This window comes from Dermacentor variabilis, chromosome 8 (genome assembly GCF_050947875.1).
Source record: "Dermacentor variabilis isolate Ectoservices chromosome 8, ASM5094787v1, whole genome shotgun sequence".
NCBI classification, from domain to species: domain Eukaryota; kingdom Metazoa; phylum Arthropoda; class Arachnida; order Ixodida; family Ixodidae; genus Dermacentor; species Dermacentor variabilis.
The window spans coordinates 140,243,212-140,265,395 of NC_134575.1; positions in this window are offsets into that span (position 1 = coordinate 140,243,212).

The window sequence follows — 22,184 nt, forward strand, 5'->3', positions numbered from 1 at the left end:
CCTCTTGAAGGAAACACAGCAATTCCAAGCGCTTCAACTGGCATGGACAGCACGATGACGACCAGGTGCAGACTTCAGAAGTCACTTGTTCCAAAGTCGTTGCATGGCGACGTGTTTGAAGACATCGATGACTGGATCGCTCAGTTCCAGCACGTGGCCGGGTAAAACGATTGTGACGACGCGTCTAAACTTAAAAACGTCTATTTTTTCATGGAGGACGGTGCGCGTACGTGGCTTCAAATCAGTGAGGAGCAACTGACGTCATCGCCTCAGTTTATCTGTCAGCTGCTAGACATCTACGCCAGTGCTGATCGCCGCGAACGACACCAAACGAGCTATCCATGCCCGCGTCCAGCTTTCCAAGGAAAGTGTCACCACGTTCGTTGAAGAGATGACGGGCCTCTTCGGACGAGCATATCCAGGAATGACCACTGAGAAGTTGCGTGACCTCATGCGAGGAGTGAAGGAGTAGCTATTCGCTGGTCTTAGGCGGAGCCCTCCGAAGACTGCCGCATAATTTTTATCTTACGTTGTAGGTATGGAGAAGATGCTTCGGCAGCGATCGAACTCTTTCAAGCGATAAGGGAACGGGAAATCTCTCTCCTACATTTTCACCGCCACCGAAGCCAACATAACAACCTCTGAGATCTCATCCGCACCGTTGGGCGCGACGAAATCCAGAAGGTTTACGGCACGTCACAGGCTGCGATGAGCTCCATTGCGAGTGTTGTAAAAAAACCAAGTGTACCAAGTGTACCATGCGCTGTGGTACACCTTCCCTCTTGTTAAAACCGCGCCTGCACCGACAGAACAGCGGTGTGCGACCTATGCAGAAGCCCTCAGACTCAATGATTCATCACCCCCGCAGTTTGTTCACGCTGCTCATCCGGTTGCACTTTCACCAGCCCAGCCGGTAGAATGGGCTAGGCGACAACAACACCGCAAGCAAGCTAGGACAAATTCTGCTTTTTGTGCAGTTTATTTTCGTGCTCCTTGCTACTGGAGGCCCTCCTCCGGCGGTCCAGGATGCGTTGTCAATTCCGGAACAACGGTTACAGGATTCATCTCGCACGTGCCTGGCCTGCCCTGTCTACTTTGGTGAAGGTAGCATTGGCCGGACCGCCGCAGATTTAAACTTATCTCCGTTTGGCTACGTAATCACGGACTGTCCCGTCCTATTGATATCCAACATTGTGACGTCAGTACCTGCGACTATAAAAACAGCACCGCTGGGCGCTTTCTTCAGTGGCCAAGGCGGCATGATTGCCGCAGCCATGTTAAGACTTATTCTGCTCCTTGTGCAGGTATGTCACTTTAATATTGCTCACTACGTTCGATCTGACGACCCATTTAGGTGCTGGAGCCTTTCCCACAATGCTGCAGTTCCTTTTTTGCGTGCTTTTTGACAGAGCTTGTGCATCTTATTAGTAGCATTTTGTTGAGTGGTGGTGCTGAGATGAACCCGGGGCCTCCTAGAATGAACCCTCAACCAAAACAGAGCTAAACTCAAAGTCCGGATCCACCCCTGTCCTCGATAGGTCACCAGCAGCGGTTGCTGACCCTCACAGCGTTGGCGATATGTTCACTCGGCACCTACGTGGTTGCGCCTACATGGTTGTCTCGCGTATCCTTCCTTCGTGTGTTGTTTTATTCGGCACCGTCTTTGTAATCATGCATAACCAACTAGCCCACCAGCACGTGCTCAGCACCTCGCTAGCCACTAACCGCATTGCGCAAGGTATTGCTAATCCTAAATCTTCCGTTTTCTTCCGTTTCAAGGCCTTTGAAAGTCGTCTAGTTACACTTGAATCTTCTTTCTCGACATCTGGCTGTGTCTGATGACGGGCAAAATAAAATTCTGGAATTAACAGCCATAGTGACCAAGCTTGTCACGTAAAATGGTGAATTAGAAGCATGTCTCAATGAAAACAACTTCAAGGCTGTCTCTTCCCTTCTCGAGGACTTAAACAATCGCATGACCACAATGGATAACGACTCTGTGGTCACTGACCTATGCACCAAACTACAAGCAGAGGTGGCTTCGCTTTCGACAACTGTATCACGGCTACTTTCCAAGAATGATGAACTACAAAGCAAGTCCCGTCGCAACAATATAATTCTACACAGTCTTGCTCAACCGATTGGCGAAACTCACGAAACATTGTTAGCTAATTATTCAGGGCTATTTTCGGAGATACGGATGATGCAATGTCCGTCAATTGAGCGGTGCCACAAGATTGGTCGCCCTCGAGAAGGCCACAGGCGCCCGGTAATAATGAAGATGTTAAGTTTTCATGAAAAGCTTCAGATCTTGCAAAATGCCTCTAAACTAGAAAATTCCGATCTGCGCTTCACCGATGACCCATCGTCAAATGTGCAATCTGTTCGCAAGAAGCTCTGGGAATCCTCCCGCTCATTTCACGACAAAGGTTTTGTTCTAAAAATGCGCTATGATCATGTCTTCATTAATAAGATTCGCTCTCACTGGGATCACGCGTTTCACTCAATGGTGAAATCTTCCAGTAATTTTTTTTCGCTCCTCATTTGTGCCTTTGGTTACCAACCGTGCCGACGCCAGCAGCCATACTGTATCACCATCATCGCATCTTTGACCAGCTTCCACATGGCTTGATTGCCTTCGTTTACTCAATAATAATGCACGACGTATCACCAACAAATTACCTGCCTTTTTGTCTCTTATTCACTAGTACTGTCCTCACGTTGTTTCCATCACATAAACGTGGCTACACAACGCGATCTTTTACTCAGAATTCTCTCCACCGGACTATATCGCAATGAGGACTGACAGACAAACGGAAAAAGCTTCTCCGTTTTTTCATATCCTGTATATACTGAATTGGCCTGGTACAAACTTTACTCGTAAAAATGCATCTTGTAATCTGAGCTTTCCATCGCCCCCCGGGAACAACGGTAGACTCGCTCCAAGCAATTGAAACGTTCATGCCTATGCGCAACCTAGGTCCTTCCAACTTTTTTTGTCTTGGTGGCTTCAATGCACCGGGCATTCATTGGCCTTCTATATTGACCTGTCGTCATGATGCCACTTTCGGTAAAGAACTTATAAATTTTAACCTGAATTTGCGGCTTACTCAGATCGTTTGCGAGCCCACCAGGCAGAAGTCTCTTTTGGACTTGGTCTTTCTTAGCGCGAACCTTGCCGCGAATCATTACACTTGTGATGTGGCAGGAGGCATTTCTGATCGCAAGGCTGTTTTTCTTTCTCTCCCGTGCATTGTTCCTAAATAATCATTCGTTCTTACTACATTTCCCGATTTCAATCATGACCTCTGTTCTAGATGCATTGGCCGATGGTTTCGATACTTTTGAAACAGTATATCAAGTGACGTGAATGTTCTCGTGACATATTTTGAAAATATTGTCGTGTCATGTATTGAACAGTTCATTCCCATAAAAACAAAGAAAATTTAAATTCCTTGGGAGAACAGAGATGTACTACATCTGTCAAGTCGTGTTCGCAGGCTTAGACTATTGAAGTACTCCCTTAACCCCGTACACGCCGCTGGGTTTGCTAAGGCAAAGGATTATTTTAGCACAAAAACCAAATCAGCTGAAGACGGTTTATAGCGTGCAGCTGCCGCTTCTGTTGAAAAGTACTCACGTAAGTTCTGGGGTTCCATTTTTCCTCGTAACAGCCATTGTACATCTTTATGTGTGAACAACGAAACGACTAGTAATTTATTATTGATCTGCAACGCCTTCAGCGCATACGTTAGGTCCATTTTTACTTACGATATTCATATTGTTCCTCCTTTTTGAAACATTAATTCAACTTGCCCCATTTATGATATCTTAGTTAGCACAGAAAGTGTCTTACACCTCATACTAAATTTTGATACAAAGAAAAGTGAAGGGCCTGATAGAATCCCGAATTTGTTTCTCGTTCTGTATGCCTTATGGACTTCACGCTACCTTACACTTATCTTCAATAAATCAATAACTTCAGGCAAAGTACCTTCCCCACGGAAGTTGGCTAAGGTACTTCCGTTACGTAAGTCAGGGAGTAAGCAACTACTTTCTAACTACCGGCGAATATCTTTACCACTATAGTCATGCAAAATACTTGAGCATATAGCATACAAATACGTTATGAATATCCTTGAATCAAATAAAATTTTCGCTCATGTATAGCATGGATTCCGACGCAGATCTAGCACATTAACATAACTAGTCAAGTTCACGCATGACACAGCTTCTAACCCGGATAAGGGATTTCAAATGGACGCTACATTCATAAATTTGTCCAAAGCTTTCGGTACCTTACTTCTCTCAAATCGACTGTCTAAACTAAATGTCATTCTTAACAACACTCAATTAGTGAACGGGATAGAGAGTTTTTTGTATAACCGCTCTCAATTCGTTAGCTTTATTTCGATCAATTCCTCGGTGGTGGATGTGTCATCAGGCATTCCTCAAGGATCGATCCTCGGTCCTCTTCTTTTCTTACGATATATTATTGAGTTACCACATGAGATATCATCTAAAATCAAAAAGTATGCAGACGACTGCGTATTATATGACATCATTTCATCTCCATTTGATCATGTTCGCTTTACTCACTCATTCGGCAGATTTTCCAAATGGTGTGAAATATGGCAAATGAATATTAAGTTCCGTAAGGCTATCGTGATGTCCTCGAATAAAGCTAGCCCGTTCTTTCTCAGCTAAGAATTTAATGGGCTTGGTGGCTGCGCCACGACACTGTCGTCTAACCCACTGGTTTTCGCCATGCAGATGATCGCCGCTGCCCTTTCGTACGTGCTGCTGCCCGAACTGGCGGCTGCTTGTTCTTGGACTTCCAAGGAGCATGCGCCCTTTTGCCACTGGTTTCCGGATCAGCCCGGCGTCGCACATGACTGCGCCTTGTCGGTTACCGATGTACTGCGAGGACAGCAATGAGTGCTCGATTCATCGTGGGCTCCTGCATCGATATCGACGCTCTGCAGCTCGTCGACTATAAAATACAGCCTACCGCTCCGGCCTCTCTGTGGGCTCGGTAGCTGCGCCACGAACTGTCGTCTAACCCACTGGTTTTCGCCATGCTGGTTGGTACAACGCACAGCCTTTTGCTAAGAGGTGTAGCGACTATTGTGTGGTGCAGCTTCCGAGCCTCCATTGCTGCCTTGCTCTTATTGGTGAATGTTTGGGAGGGATTCTCCGCTTGCGAATACTCTCTGGTGACGTCCAAACAAACCCGGGAGCCGACACGAACGTTGTGTTGAAAGAATTTCAGAAGATTTCAGCCAGTCAGAATACACTAATCAGTGAAGTTCAAGGCTTAAAAAGTCAGATTTTAAACACCGATAAGCTTCTAATGGACTTGAACAAACGAATGACCGAATTGGAACATCATTACCTGGCCATGATACTACATCAAAATGAATTAGAAGCTGTGAAATATGCCGCTGCTCAAACTGCCAACGTGGTATCCGGCCTCAAAAATCGCCTAGACGATGCAGACAACCGGTCCCGAAGGAACAATCTAATTTTCTATGGCCCTCCTGATACCAACCCAAAAGAAACCTTTGCACAATCAGAAAAGCTGATCATTGATGAAATCGCGGATATCATGAAGGTAAACCTTGAGTCCAAAAATATCGAAAGTGCTCATCGCCTTGGACGCTATTCACCTAACCGGCACCGTCCCATCATTATCAAATTCGCGTCATATAAAACGAAAGAATCAGTCGTGTCTAACGGCCGTAAACTGAAGGGCACATATTATAACATGAGCGAAAATTTTTCACCCGCAGTTCGGAACGCCCGCAAACATCTTATCGCGTACGCTAAAAATGAATGCATGCCTTTTTCCATGTGTTTAAAAACGCTCGCTATGGGTTCCCAGCGCTATGAATAGGACCATTTGACGAAATCGGTTAAATATGTTCAGTAGCAATCATTGCACAAAATTTGTTCACTTAATAACCGCCCTTCCGCCCCTAAGAAAAACCTTTCCTTATCTGTTGTTTACACTAAAGCCCGCAGTTTCTTTCCCAAACGTGACGCAATATGAAATCTCGTGATGTCATCTAACAGCAACTTGATAGTTCTAACGGAAACGTGGCTCACAAGTGAAATTAGGGTCGATGAGGTAGTCTAAGACTTGCCAAACTTCGATTTTTATTGCTGCGACCGTCAAGAGGCACGCGGGGGTGGCGTTCTTATTGCTTGTATTCATGGATTATCCTGTACACCAATTATTATTTCTTCCAACTTAGGAATAATACGGCTTCTTATTCACTCTTCCCCTCGATATGTCCTTCTAGGTGTGTGCTACAGGCCACCTTCCAGCAATCCAATCTTCTCACCAGAACTTAACAGCTAGTACTTTATGCGAGATTACAACAAGTCACTCTAACGCTGAAATTCTTCTGTTCGGTGATTTCAACTTTCCCATTATTGATTGGAATAACCTAACTTCCACAATAAACAACAAAGAGGCGAAGGACTTCGTCGACATCTGTTTTAATTTTAACTTAAGAAAGCCGAACTCAGAGGCGACACGCGTAACGCGCGACTGCGCAAACATTTTGGACCTTATACTTACTGACCATCCAGAAACATTATTATCGTTTGCCTACCTTCGTCCTATTAGCGACCACAGTGTAGTTCATGCCACATTTGACTTTGCCCCAGTGCCGCGTGTTCTTTCCAGCAAAACTATCAACCTGTATGGAAAAGCAAGTTTAATTCGAAGCTATAAATGAAAAATTGTGCACTTTTTTGCAATCTTTGAAACCCCCTTCAATGAACGATCTGTTGAAGACAACTGGGAACTGTTTAGAAATAAAATGAATGAGCTAGTATGAATAAGTATATTCTGAAAATAACGTTCCGTGCGAATAATCAGAACCCCTGGTTCAATAACAATTTAAAGAGGTTGAAAAATAAGAAAAAAAGGCTTTTTCGTAGTGCCGAGCAGAAACCAAGCCCAACTTTATGGGATAAATATTACGCCGCTGAAAGAGAATACTTAGGTGCTGTCCGCAATGCCAAATGGTCCTTTTTCAATAATGACTTGCCTAAAATGTTAACAGACAACCCCAAGAAATTTTGGAAAGTTTTCAACCCAAGTAACACACGCACTGTAACTCTTGTTGATGATATGGGTGAAATCGTGCCCGAAACTGAGTGCGCACTCATATTTAACAACGCATTTTCTTCAGTTTTTTCTAATGATAATGACGTTCCATTGTCTAAGGTTCCCTGCAACTTAGCTTCTAGCATGCCGAGCGTGGTGTTTTATCATGATGGTGTTTTGCGCATAATTGAAAACCTTAAACTTCCATCCTGAGCAGGTATAGATGGTATAAACTCTAAACTGCTAAAGATACAAAATATATACTCAAATCAGGTAACGCAACAAGGCCATCTAATTATAGACCGATCTCGATAACTTGCACATCCTGCAAAATTCTCGAACACATCATACTGAAACAGATCGTAACCTTTGCGGAAGATAATAACGAGCCTAGCAACAACCAACATGGTTTCAGAAAAGGACTGTCTACTGTTACGCAACTGACACAAACTGCGCATGATCTCGCTCTAACAATTGATAACCGCGGGCAGACTGACATAATATTTTTAGATCTATCGAAGGCCTTCGACCGGGTATCCCATCCTAAACTCTTGGGCAAACTACAACACATTCTCGGATCTGGCAGCATAATAAACTGGATAAAAGCTTATCTTACAGGTCGACAACAGTACGTAGAAATCGAAAGTCAGCAATCTGATTGGGTAGAGGTGTCATCCGGAGTACCACAAGGAACAGCCTTAGCACCAATTCTTTTTTTTTTGCTATACATCAATGACATGGCAGATAACCTGAAATCAACGATGCGCATGTTTGCAGATGATTGCATTATATATTGGGAGATTAGGAACCATAATGATCAAGTAACACTAAATCACGAGCTTGCGCAAGTAGCAAATTGGTGGCAGGCATGACAAATGAAGATTAATTTAGACAAGACTGTTTTTATGAGAGTAAGCCGAAAAAGTACCCCACTAAAATTGACCTACATGATCGAACAGCAAAAACTAAACATAGTCGATGATTATAAATATTTGGGCATTGTCCTAGTATATGATATGAAATGGGACAAACATGTTTCACAGATATCTCCTAAGGCATTTACAACACTTTGTTCACTTAAACGCTCTTTAAAATCTGCCTCACCAGACAATAAGATGCTAGCCTAGACCTCGTTCATTCGTCCTATACTAGAATATGGTATTACCTGCTGGTTCCCCCCTACCAAGCAGTGCATAAAACGCCTAGAAGCAATACAGAGAAAAGCCACCGGATTCATTTATATTAGGTACAACCGTAATGATTCTCCGACAGAACTCCTTGATAAAGCTTGCCTCCAGACAATCGACAAGCGTGCGAAATTCTTACGCCTCAAGTTTCTGTTCCACCTCCTTAACGGGGGCTACAAATTAAACAGTGGTGCATATGTATCTTTCACTGAACAGCGAAACACTAGAACTAAACATTTTAAACATTTAATTGAATACAGGTTCCACACAGACACATTCAGGTATTCTTTCTTTCCCCAGACAATCATAGACTGGAATTCATTGCCTAGTGATATTATAATTTGCTCACCTGACGATTTCCTTCCTTTGCTGGAAAAATATGTCTATGAGTACGCATCTTGATTTACCATTATCGCCTGCAGACACCGCATTTTGTCTCTAATTGGTTTGGACGTACTTTTTTGTTGTTTATCTTATGCTTCCGTATTTCTGTTCATTAACCTTTAAGGGCTGACTCAGGAAGGTCACACCCTTTTATTGTATTACTCAAATACGTCTTCTTGTAAACTGCACTACTAACAAGTGCATAAGTTTGTCATTCTTCTTTTGATGCAATGTATTTCCCCATGTCCTGCAACAGCCTCCAAATGGAGGCTAGCAGTATGTATGAAATAAATAAATAAATATTTCTTCAGCGTTTTTGTGTCTTATATTATCGCAGTCACTTTCTACAGGTTTCATGCCTCACGACTGGAAGGTAGGTGAGGTCATTCCCCTATACAAGTCTGGTATTAAGAGCACGCCGCTAAATTATCGACCCATCTCGCTAACTCGCCTTCCGTGCAAAATCATGGAACACGTCATCTACTCCCTGATCACGAATCAATTTTTTCACTCGGCACAGCATGGGTTCCGTAAGGGCTTCTCTAACAAAACGCCAATAGCTCTGTTTCTGCACGACTTACATGTAAACCTTGACTCTAACCAACAAACTGACGCTATTTTTCTGGATTATGAAAAGGCCTTTGACAAAGTTTGTCACCACCACTTACTACTAAAGCTTTCTTCTTTGAACTTACACAGTGACGTACTCAAATGGCTCGAAGCCTTCCTTACTGATCGCTACCAATTCGTTTCTGTTAATGACAAATCATTCAGTCTTCTCCCTGTAACTTCTGGAGTCCCTCAGGGATCAGTTCTCTGTCCTCTTCTCTTTTTAATTTATAATAATGAATTACCCCAACACGTATCTTGTAAGATACAAATTTTCGCCAATGACTACGTAATTTACCATCAAGTTTCTAATGCTACTGACGAAAACACCTTACAACAAAGTCTTAACAAGGTGCAGTCTTGGAGTGAAGATTGGCGGATGAGTGTTAATCCCAACAAATGTAAACATATAAATTTTACCCGCCGCCGTAACTCTTTCCTGTCCTCTTATACAATAATCAACGTTCCCTTAGAATCATTCGAATCATTTAAGTACTTGGGCGTCACACTTTCTCGTGATCTCAGTTGGGAAATGCATATTTCCAACATACTTTCATCAGCTAACCGAACTTTTGGCTTCATGAAACGACACTTGCGTGACGCCCCGCCGAACGTAAAACTCCTAGCTTTCAAATCCCTTATCAGACCGAAAGTTGATTGCGCATCACCCATCTGGAATCCATATTAAGTCTATCTTGTTAACGAGCTCGAGTCCTTTCGAAACCGCGTCGTCAGATACATCCATTCATCGTATTCAAATGACGTAAGCGTATCATCCTTAAGAGGTAAATCTGATCTACAGCCCCTTGCACGTCGCCGCGCTACTGCCAGTCTTTGCCTCTTTCATAAGTTCTTTTACAGTTCCTTATTTCACTAGTGGTATGTCACACCACCCGCACCCATATCGCTACGAACTGGGCACCCATTACAAATCTTACCCTCATGCTCCCACACAACTACTTTTTCCTTCTCTTTTTTTTTTCCCGCAAAGCATCAGATTGGAAAGTCCTTCCGCACCACGTCGCTGCAATCACTTGCCCGACATCGTTTTTCGAAAATCTGCCTTTGTTGGCTAATCAATAACCTGCTTTTTCACACGTTATTCTTTCTGTTTTTCTTCCCTTGCGAAAATGTAGCTTTCTTGTACAAATTTTTCTGTATACCTGTGTTTATGTTTCCATTATCAACTGTACCCACCCCTTATGTACTGCCCCTAGCAAAGGGGTCTTTAAGGAAATAAAACTGAACTGAACTGAACTAATGATAATTTAATTCAACCCGTTTCTGTATATAAATATCTTCGGCTCACTTTCACCACAAACCGCTCCTTGTCCAAGTACATTGATTCCATTATGACCAAATCTCTAGAAAAAGTCGGTTATTTACTTCGTACGCTGTTCAATTCTCCACGCGACACTAAAAACTGTTATATAAAACTATTGTTTGCCCTATACTTGAGTATGGCAGTATTGTTTGGAATCCCTACAAGCAATACGAAATAGAGACAGTTGAGGCCGTCCAAACGAAAACCATTAGATGTACCTACTGACGTTATGATAACCAGTTCTCACCATCGTCAGTCATGTTCTCACTCAGCCTAACATCTCTCGTTGAACAACGACACGTCAATTGCTTAAAATTTCTTTCATGGCATTTTACTTCGTCTTGTCGCCTCTCCAGTAATGAATATATCACCTTTGCAAAAATATCTTCTAGTAGGAGACATCACGCGCTTAACATTACACCATTTTCTTGCGCGCACTAATACTTTTAAGCATAGCTTTTTCCCTCAGACAATTGAAACTTGGAATTCGCTACCAGGAACCAACCGTGCTCTCCCAGTAAACGCATTCTTTTCTGTGCTCCCTCAACATTGTGCTTAACTTTCTTTCTTTGTTGCCTGTTGTATTTATATTTTTGTTTTATATTCTATTATCCACTCCAGCTATAGCCCCACGAGGGGCTGCAGTATGCGAAAAATAAATAAATAAATACATCGAAGAACCATACTCCTCAAGCGTTTCCCTCTGCCACTCCTCCTGTTCATGCTTCAGCCGGAGCAGCCAGTGCATTAAGCCCACGATCGACGCATGAGCCCTCAGAAGTCAGAAGTTTGGCGCACACCGGACCGCCGTCCTCTGTGGTTCCAGTGCGGCGAGGTAATACTTTTAACCATAGCTTTTTCCCTCAGACAATTGAAACTTGGAATTCGCTACCAGGAACCAACCGTGCTCTCCCTGTAAACGAATTCTTTTCTGTGCTCCCTCAACATTGCGCTTAACTTTCTTTCTTTGTTGCCTGTTGTATTTATATTTTCGTTTAATATTCTATTGTCCACTCCAGCTATAGCCCCACGAGGGGCTGCAGTATGCGAAAAATAAATAAATAAATACATCGAATAACCATACTCCTCAAGCGTTTCCCTCTGCCACTTCTCCTGTTCATGCTTCAGCCGGAGCAGCCAGTGCATTAAGCCCACGATCGACGCATGAGCCCTCAGAAGTCAGAAGTTTGGCGCACACCGGACCACCGTCCTCTGTGGTTCCAGTGCGGCGAGGCAGGTCATTTGTACAGCCAGTGCCCATATCTACGTCTCGAGTTGCGAGGATTTCCCGCCTACTCACCGCCACCCAGACCTGGCCAACGACCACGGGATATTGAAGATTATCTGGCTCAACAGCGCATGCCAGCGCCTACTGGTTGACAGTCACGCGCGCGGTCGCCAAAGCGATTTTCACCCCAGCCCCAGCAACATTCGAGCGCAACATCGCCAAGTCCCCACTGGCAACAGTAACTACAGAAACCTTTGCGGACGAGGCTGCTGGGAGTCGACGCACTGAAGACCTTCAATCGGCGCGAACAAGGATGGGCACCGATCTGGCGTCAACTGCAACTGAACTGTATGACCGAATTTCCATCAACGTACCGGTGGTGATCGATAGCTACGCGGATAGCGATTTATTGGATACTGGTGCGGACTTTTCTATCTTAAGAGGCAAGATGGTGACGCTTCTAAAGAAGATAATTACCCCTTGGCACAGCTCGCAGTTTCGGTCGAATGGTGGTCGTCTCGTTACTCCACTGGGAACCTGCACGACTAGAGTGCAGATTCGGGGATTGGCTTTTGTGGCGAGCTGCCTTCTACGCGAATGCTCTCGTGACGTCATTCTCTGGGCTGAGTTTCTGCAGGAATACGGCGCTGATGCTGACTTATGACGAGATGCAGTCTCCATTTCAGCCGACTGAGCAATCAACGGACAAGACGGCAACCGACGTGGTGAAGCCCTTCGCGTTTCCGCCGAAAGCTTTACGCTACCTCCGCGAGCCAGTGTCGTAGTCGAAGTTATGTGCGGTGGAATACGCGAAGGCAAAGTGGTCGCAGAAATAAATTTATGCCATCTGCTTATGCAAGGTGTGTGTGCTGCTCGCAGTGCGCTACAGCTGAGTAATGACCGTTCTCGGTCGCATTTCACCAACTTCAGTAACGAGCGTCGCCTCCTTTTCCGCGGTACATTGACTGCGTTTGCCGATAAACAAGAGAATGTGGCTGAATGTTTTATTCCTGAAGCCGTGGGCATACCTGTCAAATCAATGGCCAACATCGACAATTATTCAGAGCTATCAAAAGACAACCAGGCAGCACTGCGTGAGGTCGTATTCAGGGCATGCTTCGCGAGTTCATCTAAGGTACGCCAAATTTCAATCACGAAGCACAGGATCATCGCACGCGGCGACGAATGTCTGATGCGCCAGCCGCCCTGCCAAGTGTCGGCAAAAGAACGAGAAGTGATTCGTACGCAAATAAAAGATGCTTGAAGACGGCGTTAGTGAACCTTCCAAGAGCTCATGGTCGTCTCTGGTCGTTCTTGTCAAAAAGAAAGACAGAACGCTATGCTTCTGTGTAGACTACCGGAAGCTCAACAATGCAAATAGAAAGGACGTGTCGCCACTGCCACGTATCGACCTCTCGTTTGACAGACTGGGAAGTGTCCCAGTATTTTTCGTCACTCGATTTGAAAAAACTGGTACTGCCAGATTGAGTTAGACGAACGAAAACGCAAGAAAACTGCCTTCGTGGCTCGCGACGGCTTCTACGAATTTTTAGTGCTCCCTTTCGTCTTGTGTTCAGCCCAAGCTATTTTCCAACGAATGATGGATACACGCCTCGCTTGACTGAAGTAGCACACTTCTCTCGTGTACCTTAATTACGTAGTGTTTTCTGAAACAGTTGAGCAACATGTTCATCGCCTGCGGAATGTGCTAGAAGCGAACCTATCGGCTGATCTCGCGCTTAAGCCGGAAAAGTGCCGCTTTGGGCATGAAGAGATTTTCGGACAAGTTTTTTGGACACGTCGTAAGTGCCAGCGGAGTTCGACCTGATCCCGACAAGCTTTCCGGGGTAGCATCGATTCATCCTCCGGCCCACAAGAAGGCCGTGTGGCCTTTCCTATGCTTGTGTGCATATTATTGCCGTTTACATCTACGATACATCTACGATACCGTCGTACTACATTGACAACATGTCGTTGGAATCAGTTTCTCCATATAAATATCTTGGTGTTTACATTACTTCTAACCTAAACTGGTCTCTTCATACTGAAAACATAATCAAAAACGCTAATCTCATACTTGGTTACCTACGTCGCAACTTTTTCAACGTACTTACTAATTTGAAACTTTTGTTATATAAAACAATAATACGACCCAAACTCGAATACGCGACTCCGGTATGGGACCCTGCTCATGAAAACCTAATCACTGACCTCGAGATGGTTCAAAATAACTCTGTACGTTTTATTCTTGCTAACTACAACTGCGCAGCGAGTATAACTAACATGAAATCTAATCTTTGCCTCCCATCACTGGCATCTCGCCGAAAAGTGTCTCGTATTGCCCTCTTCCACATGTTGTACCATCACCATACTCTACGAGATCACCTCATCCCCCATTCAATTTATGTATCCCGTCGCATTGATCATCAGTACAAAGTTGGTATTTTGTCATGCAACACTAAAAGTTTTTCACAATCATTCCTGCCGTGAACCTCGCGTGACTGAAACCATCTTCCCGCCGAAGTTGTATGCACCGTCATCACACGGTCCCGCGCGGGACCATGCGATGACGGCGCACACTGCACCACGCACACCGCTGTTCGCGCCGACAGCACTTGCAGTTTCGGCGATCTGTGCGACAAGACTCGCCGTAAACTGCAATATTGTAGCTTCATTTTTATATTTCATTTTCTCCCGTTCAAGTGTAAGAACCAGAACAGAAGCGAAAGTATCTCACTAGGGGGGGATCGCGCAGTGCGGCCAAACGGGATGTGCGCGTCTGTCAATGGTGATGCCTGGACGGCGCGTACTATATCTTCACTTATGCTTGGGCCACGCGCTCCGCTGTTCAACTTTCATTCGACGCTGATAGTACTTTCTATGAAAAGAAAAACAATTTTAATTCCAATGTTTTGGTTCTTATCGAAATTATAAAGTTTTTTCTACTCAAGCTAATAAACATACCTGATGCAATGATGCATGGTCTTTTCTCGATATATGCAGAAGTGCACCTAAATATGCATAAAATGCCCAAGATCAGCATTTCAGAGTATACAAATGGAGGCGGCAGTGAAGTCATGCATTCCTATCTTCAGAATCCACTTGGAAATCTAGAGTAATGCCACTGTTCGGCAGACACTAATGTCGATCAGCATTACAAGGGCTGGATATACATTAAAACAGGCTAACCTCTCTCCTAAACATGAGTCCTTCCTTCTCTTCTCCAAGCCGTGACATGATTAGGAGCAATATTCCAAGTAACGTGGACTGTCTCAACGCTGGTAAAATTCAATTCCATACACTTAAGATGTTTTTTGCTGTTGTACATTTGCCGTTCAAAGAAGTTCAGAACAGTAGTCATCTTATCTTTGTGCACTTGCTGCACATCATGAAGGTCTATACCAAGCAGTGCCTCAAAGTGGGCTTGAAGGCCGCGGGGAGTCAACAGATAGGTCCTCTCTGCTTCAGCTCCAGAATTGGTGTGCCAGCCTTAAACTATTGCCGCTGAAGAGAATTTGTTGAGCCCATGAGCAGATCCACATCATCCTTATACTAATCCCCGATTGCAACAAAGTCGGAAGAGATGCCCTTTTCTATTTTCTGCGTACCTTCATCCTCGGGTGATATCAGCTTTCTTTTGCATTCAATGTTACTGCTCCTCTGTTGAACACCATTCATGGCACACTTTTCATGGGACCGACTATCCGCCTTATTTACATTATCCAGTCGGCTTACAAGCTGGTTGAGCACTAAATCTTTGCCGATCGCAATTAGGTTACCTTCAAAAATGTCCGTGAAGCAATCATGATATGTGTACACAACGTTCTTTGCAATGATCACAAGGTTCTCAAGAAGCGGCTTTGGACAAACCATTTGCACCTGGTCAATCATCACACGGACCATCTCGCGTCACTCCGTTGGTGTTGGAAGCTTTTTTTGTTCGACAGATGTGCGCTGTGCTCTTGGTATATCGGTGCAGGGTACTACAAATGTGTCAGCCCAGTTTAGTTTTAATAAGGGACTTGTCCCTGCTGTCTGCTGAAGGGTTGTGTTATCCAATCTGTGAGACGGCTTGGGTTCAGGCTCGTTATTAGCAAAAGCTGGTGTATCGGGGCCTGTGCAGAAAATGTACACACTAATTACGGCCTCATTCATTTCCCAATGCTTTTTATTGCTTTTATGGAGAGCGGAGTTTGATTTATGAAACTGTATCCCTTCAATAATCATAGATAAGTGCTGCGGGTCTACTCTCAAAAGCAATTTAGTTAAGAATCATTGTACTAATTTTACAATGCTTCATTTAGAATATGTAAGTAAGCAATATTATGTATATGCAATATCATAAATTTTAAATCATATGTGCTTGCTCATCTACTCTCAGCAGATCAAGTAAGAAAGAACTATGTAAACATTGACAAGGTGCCAATTTTTTTCTACATACAGGAATTATCAAAAACTAAACAACTAGTTTTGAGAGGGTACGGCAAATATGAGTTTCACAACGTGTAAAAACTGTGTATCACCTCACATGCGGTTATGCACCTACCATTGTGCACTTAAGAAATTGTAGTTGCCGCCCATAAATTAAAACCTCAGACTTGCGAGATTTGTACTGAATAAGGAAATATTGCGATGAGAACTGATCCGTAGGATGCGCAAAACAGCTTCCTATAGACACAGTTTGAATACTTTGTGTCAAGCATCACATCTTTTAACCTCATGTGTCGAAATATAACTGGCTTTGGTTTACTGAGCCGTGGTCTACTTTCTGTCAATGATCTGGCATCAGCATATGATAAAACATTTTGATGTAAACGAACTGACTCTGCATTAAATGAATTAAAAATGAACATGCAAGAGATAAATGGCTCGCATTTATTTTGCAATTGGTGATCAGCTTGCGGGCTTGTATTGACCTGATCACATCCAGGAGATCCTGCTCTGTCGGAACGTCGTCACTGCTGCACTCGGAACCGATGTCCCCAAGATTTGCCATCAGTTTTTGCAGTATCTGAGTGTCTGTGTTTGGCAGGGCCTGAATCATTTTGCGCTTAACACTCTACTTGCTCAGAAGGCACCTTGCGCTTGAGCAGAACGGCCTTCTTGTCGAAGGTTTCAGAAAGTGGCAGGAGATAATAATCTGCAAGGCAATCAATGTCGAACACACTGTAGTTATTTGTCTCACATACGATAAGCAGTGGAGGTGCGGCAAAAAGCTAGCATGAAATTGTCTTAGGACAAAAAACGTTTTCCTTCTGCACAATTATGACATTAATTTTCATCAAAACAAAGTTTCCCACCTGTGAAATATGGTACTATATCTCCCACTGAATATTCTACGCCTTTGTGCACAACCGCCTTGGTACCCGCAGGGGCGTCTGCATCAGCAAGTGTTTGGTGCGTTGCGACACCACGTACCCGAGCAAACGAGGGTTGGACCCTCCCGCGTGTAGCAGTGCTCGGCTTAGCCGTGTCAGGGGAAACGGGGATCCTGGGCGGTGAGCCGATGCGGGGTGTTGAGACCTTTAAGGCCCCCGGCGGAGGCAACACACCTCTTTGGCCTCTGCTTCACAATGACGGCACCCACGGACTTACCCACACGGGGGAAACCGATAGTTGCCTTGTTCTGTCTCTCTCTCCCTACAGCCTTCGTCTTTCTCTGACTTTTCATTTTTTCCTTTCTTCTCCTAGGTTCCGCTTACTTCCAATTTTTCCAGGCACCAAGGGTTAACATTGTGTGAATAGCCAACCTAGGTTAACTCATATTTGGTTATAGTGATAATGTACAGCTGGCGTTTGCAGGGCCAATTTTTACAGTCCCTGGAGCAACAGTCCCTTGTTGGGCTCCATGAAGGGTGGCTGGCGTTATTGCCGAAAACTACACATTCCTCTATGTATAGCTCCTTTTTGCCACTCCCTGATCGCCCTCAGACGAGAGGGCGCACCGATGAATTTTTCCAGTTTTTCGGACGCCAAGTGCACAACTTCCCACGTTTCCATGTAGTTGACTCGGCAAAACCCGGCTAACCAGTGCGCGCCATTACACCATTCCTTGTATCAAAGACATTGACTGATGTTTCTGGACCTGGTTATATGGCGACCAGGATGGCAAGCGGTTATATCCTCCTGGAGCTCCGCGATAAGAAACAATACGAGAAACTGCCGAAGCTAGTTTCATTTAGGGAGACCCAACTAACAGTAACCCCACACCGTACTATGAACACCACCCGCGGCATCGTGTCAGACGATGACTTGCTGGAGCACACTGAGGCTGAACTCCTGAAGGGCTTCAGTGAACAGAATGTAATCAATGTCAAAACAATTAAGATGAGGCGAGATGGCAAACAAATCCAAACCAAGCACTTGATCCGAAGGATCAAGTGTCCTGCCCGTGTCAATCGAGGCAGGGTACATCAAGCTGCGTGTTAGACGATATGTGCCCAATCCGCTCACATTTTTCAACTGCCAACGTTTCGGCCGCAGTACGCTGAGCTGCCGAGGCCGTCAAACCTGTGCGAAGTGCAGTGCCCATGAACGTACTTCTGAAGCTTGCCAGAACACTCTTTATTGTGTAAACTGTGAAGGTGCGCGCGCCGCATACTCGCGCTCGTGCCCATCCTGGAAAATAGAAAAAGAAATTGTGATGATAAATGTAAAGGAAAACATAGCTTTCAATGAAGCACTCAAGCGAGTATCCTTCCTGCCCAAGAACACATTTCCCGAGGTGGCGCGTCAAGGGGCAGCGCCACAACGGCCTCCGGCGGCTGTCCGGCCCACCCACAGGGAGCCGGCAGTGACGTCACCCCCCCCCCCGTTGGTTGCAGCTAGCGCTGCTCCGCTACCCCGGCAGAAGGGGTGATCCACCTCCGGGCAGGTGGCCTTAAAGGCCTCGCCCGCCGTGCCGAGGCCTTCACGCCAAACAAAGCGCTCGGAAGAGCACGCGTCCAGCGCCTCGCAAGAGGCGATGGACACGACCACCAGCAAGACGGCGCCACCAGCGCCTAAGGAGCGGCGAGACTCTCTCGATGTCTCCGAAAAAGACAAAGCTCCCTTACGGCACCTGCAAAGGGCCCATGAGCTAATCCACGTCTCAAACACACAGCACCCAACACATATACCATAATGGATACACAAATACTACAATGGAATGCTAGAGGACTTCATAATCTCGACGACATTAGAGAACTGCTACACAAACACAATCCCAAGTTGCTGTGCGTTCAAGAGACAAAAAGTGATTTTTATAACCTAATGGATCAGCTTCCGGACCCATACATACTCGTAGGCAATTTTAATGGCCACAACACCATGTGGGCAGACTCGCGATGTGACGCGAGAGGTCATTTCATTGAAGATTTTCTTGTGATCTCCTGTGCACGCATCTTCAACAAGGGGTCAACGTATTATAATACTCATCAGAATTCATATTCATCAATAGACCGGTCGATTGGCTGTGCTTCAATTTTCCCGGACTTGCAATGCCATGTAATGAAAAATACATTTGGAAGTGACCACTTCCCTGTAATATTGACTTCAATACGTCAACACGAATGCCCCCGCATACCCCCCGGTGGAAACTAGCCTCCGCCAAATGGAATCATTTTAACGAATAAACTTCCTTATGACATGACATGTTATCATACTTATGAATATGACATTATGAATTGTGACATACTTATGAATGACATGTTATCGTCGATTTTAGCATAGATGAAGCAGCAGCGTATTTTACTTGTTTTATACTTGACGCAGCAGAAAAATTCATTCCACAAACACAAGGGCCCTCATGTAAAAGACGGGTTCCCTGGTGGAAGGAACAGTACAGACTGGCACGAAAGATACAGAACAAAGCGTGGGGTTTGCTGCGTCGCTCCCCGACTGCGGAAAACCTCATAGAATTTAAACTGGCAAAATCGCAAGGAAGGCGCATGTGGAGATAGGCCAGGAGGGCTAGCTGGGAGAAGCTTCTCTCGGGCATCTCTCCCTACACCCATAGTTCAAAGCATGGAATGGTGTAAGAAAGATAAAGGACCAACAAATCCATCCTTTGCTCTCAGTGGACGACCAAGGGACTACCTTGGAAGACCAGGCCAACGTTCTGGGCGAACCATTCGAACATGTATCAAGCTCCACACATTACACACAATCATTCCTTAAAATAACAATTATCTGAACTTAAGACAGTGGATCGTAAATGCCGTGCGGATGAACCATATAAACGTCCTTTTAATATTGCCGAGCTTATAGCTGCATTGAGCAGATGTAGGAGCTCTGCACCGGGAGCTGACAGAATCATGTATGACATAATTAAGAACTTAAATGAAGACACACAAATGACACTTATGCCAATTTTGAACTCTATCTTGGCTGCCGGATGCCTCCCAATCTCATGTAACGAAGCTATTGTTATTCCCGTCTTCAAGCTGGGTAAAGATCCTTCCTTGGCCGCAAGTTATCGCCGGATAGCTCTTACAAATTGTATCTATGTAAGCTATTTGAAAAAAAAAAGATTAATCGTACACTAGCACATTTTCTTGAATTGAACAATATGCTTGATCCCTATCAGTGTGGCTTCAGAGAAGGGAGGTTCATGATTGATCATCTTGTATGCAATGAAGGAAATATCCGCGATGCATTCATACATAAACAGTTCTTGTTATCGATATTCCTCGATATGCAGAAGGCGTATGACACAACGTGGCGATACGGGAACTTGCGAGACTTGTCCGGAATGGGGATTCGTGGAAATACGCGAAACATACAAGAACGCTATTTGTCCAAACGTGCCTTTCGCGAATTGTATTGTCGCGACCTTTTATACAACAAACTGATGCAACCTAAGGAAGTGTGCTTATCTGAACGCTCTTTATCGTAAAGATGAGTACGCTTCGGGCTCCATTACCGCCAGCCATTTTTATTCTCTTTACGTAGATGACCTACAAATATGTTTCAAATCATGCAACCTTGCAGCCTGTGAGAGGCAAGTGCAACAGGGCTTGAACAAAGTGTCCAAATGGGCAGACGAAAACGGATTTAAAGTGAACCCCAACAAAGTTCTTGTGTGCTTTTCACAAGAAACAAAGGGCTAATTGCGGATCCCAATATCAAAATGTATGGTCTGTGAACAACGAGCACAAGTTCTTAGGCATCATACTTGACTCTAAACTAAAATTTATTCTACACATAAAGAATCTCAAGGTGAAATGCTTAAACACAATGAACTTACAGAAAATTTTATCCGATACAACATGGGGCAGCGACAGAAAATGTGTGATGAATCTTTACAAGAGCCTCATGCGATCACGATTGGACTATGGTGCCGTGATTTATTATTCTGTCGCCCCGAGTGCGCTATAGATGCTAGATCCGGTCCACCATCTAGGTATCCGACTGGCCACTGGCGCTTGCAGAACAGGTCCCATTGAAATTTATATGTAGAATCAAATGAGTGGTCACTCAATTTGCATAGAACACAGATCAGCCAAACATAGTTTCTGAAAGCTCGCTCTAATCCTCAACATCCGTGTGTTAACCGTAAACCGTTAACCGATACCGTTAACGATATGACGTATGCTACACTCTTTCGTAATCGTCCCTCTGTAAGACAGCCATTTTCACTGCGTGGGAGGGAGCTTAGCGCTGAAATGGATGTCCCACTCCTCAAACATCGCTTAATGCCTCCAGCTAAGCTGCTGCCTCCTTGGGAGTGGTAGCTGATAGAATGTGATATATCTTGCATGCAAGTTACAAAGCACGCTTCAGAGATTGAAATCCAAATGCATTTCTGGGAACTCCAGCACAAGTTGCACGGAGTTCTACACACATGCATCGAAGTCACACGACGGGGTGTCCTATGCAGTCGTCGGTCCATCCTTCTTGGAATCCGACGTACTGCATCCGGAAACTAGTACCTTTACGGCTGAGGCCTCCGCACTATTGTCGGCTGTGAAACATATAAGGAAATCAAATTTTAAAAAATCAGTTATATATAAGGACTCCCTAAGTGCTATGAAGTCTGATATCATTCAGTAAGCACAAACATCCTGTAATTATCGAACTCTATTCCATCTTGTGTAAAGTCTATGTATCTAACCAGCACGTTATTATATGCTGAGTGCCTGGCCATAGGGGCATCCAGGGCAACGTTCTAGGGGACCAGATGGCCACACCAAATGCCTCGCATGCTGTTAATTCTAACGCTGCAGTCCCTGTCACAGATTCGAAGCCCTTACGAAGGGAACTGCCAAACTACTGGTAACGCTTGTGGGACGTGGAAACAAATGATCAGCTGCACGTAATAAAGCCAAAATTAGATTTTTGGCCTTCTGCAAC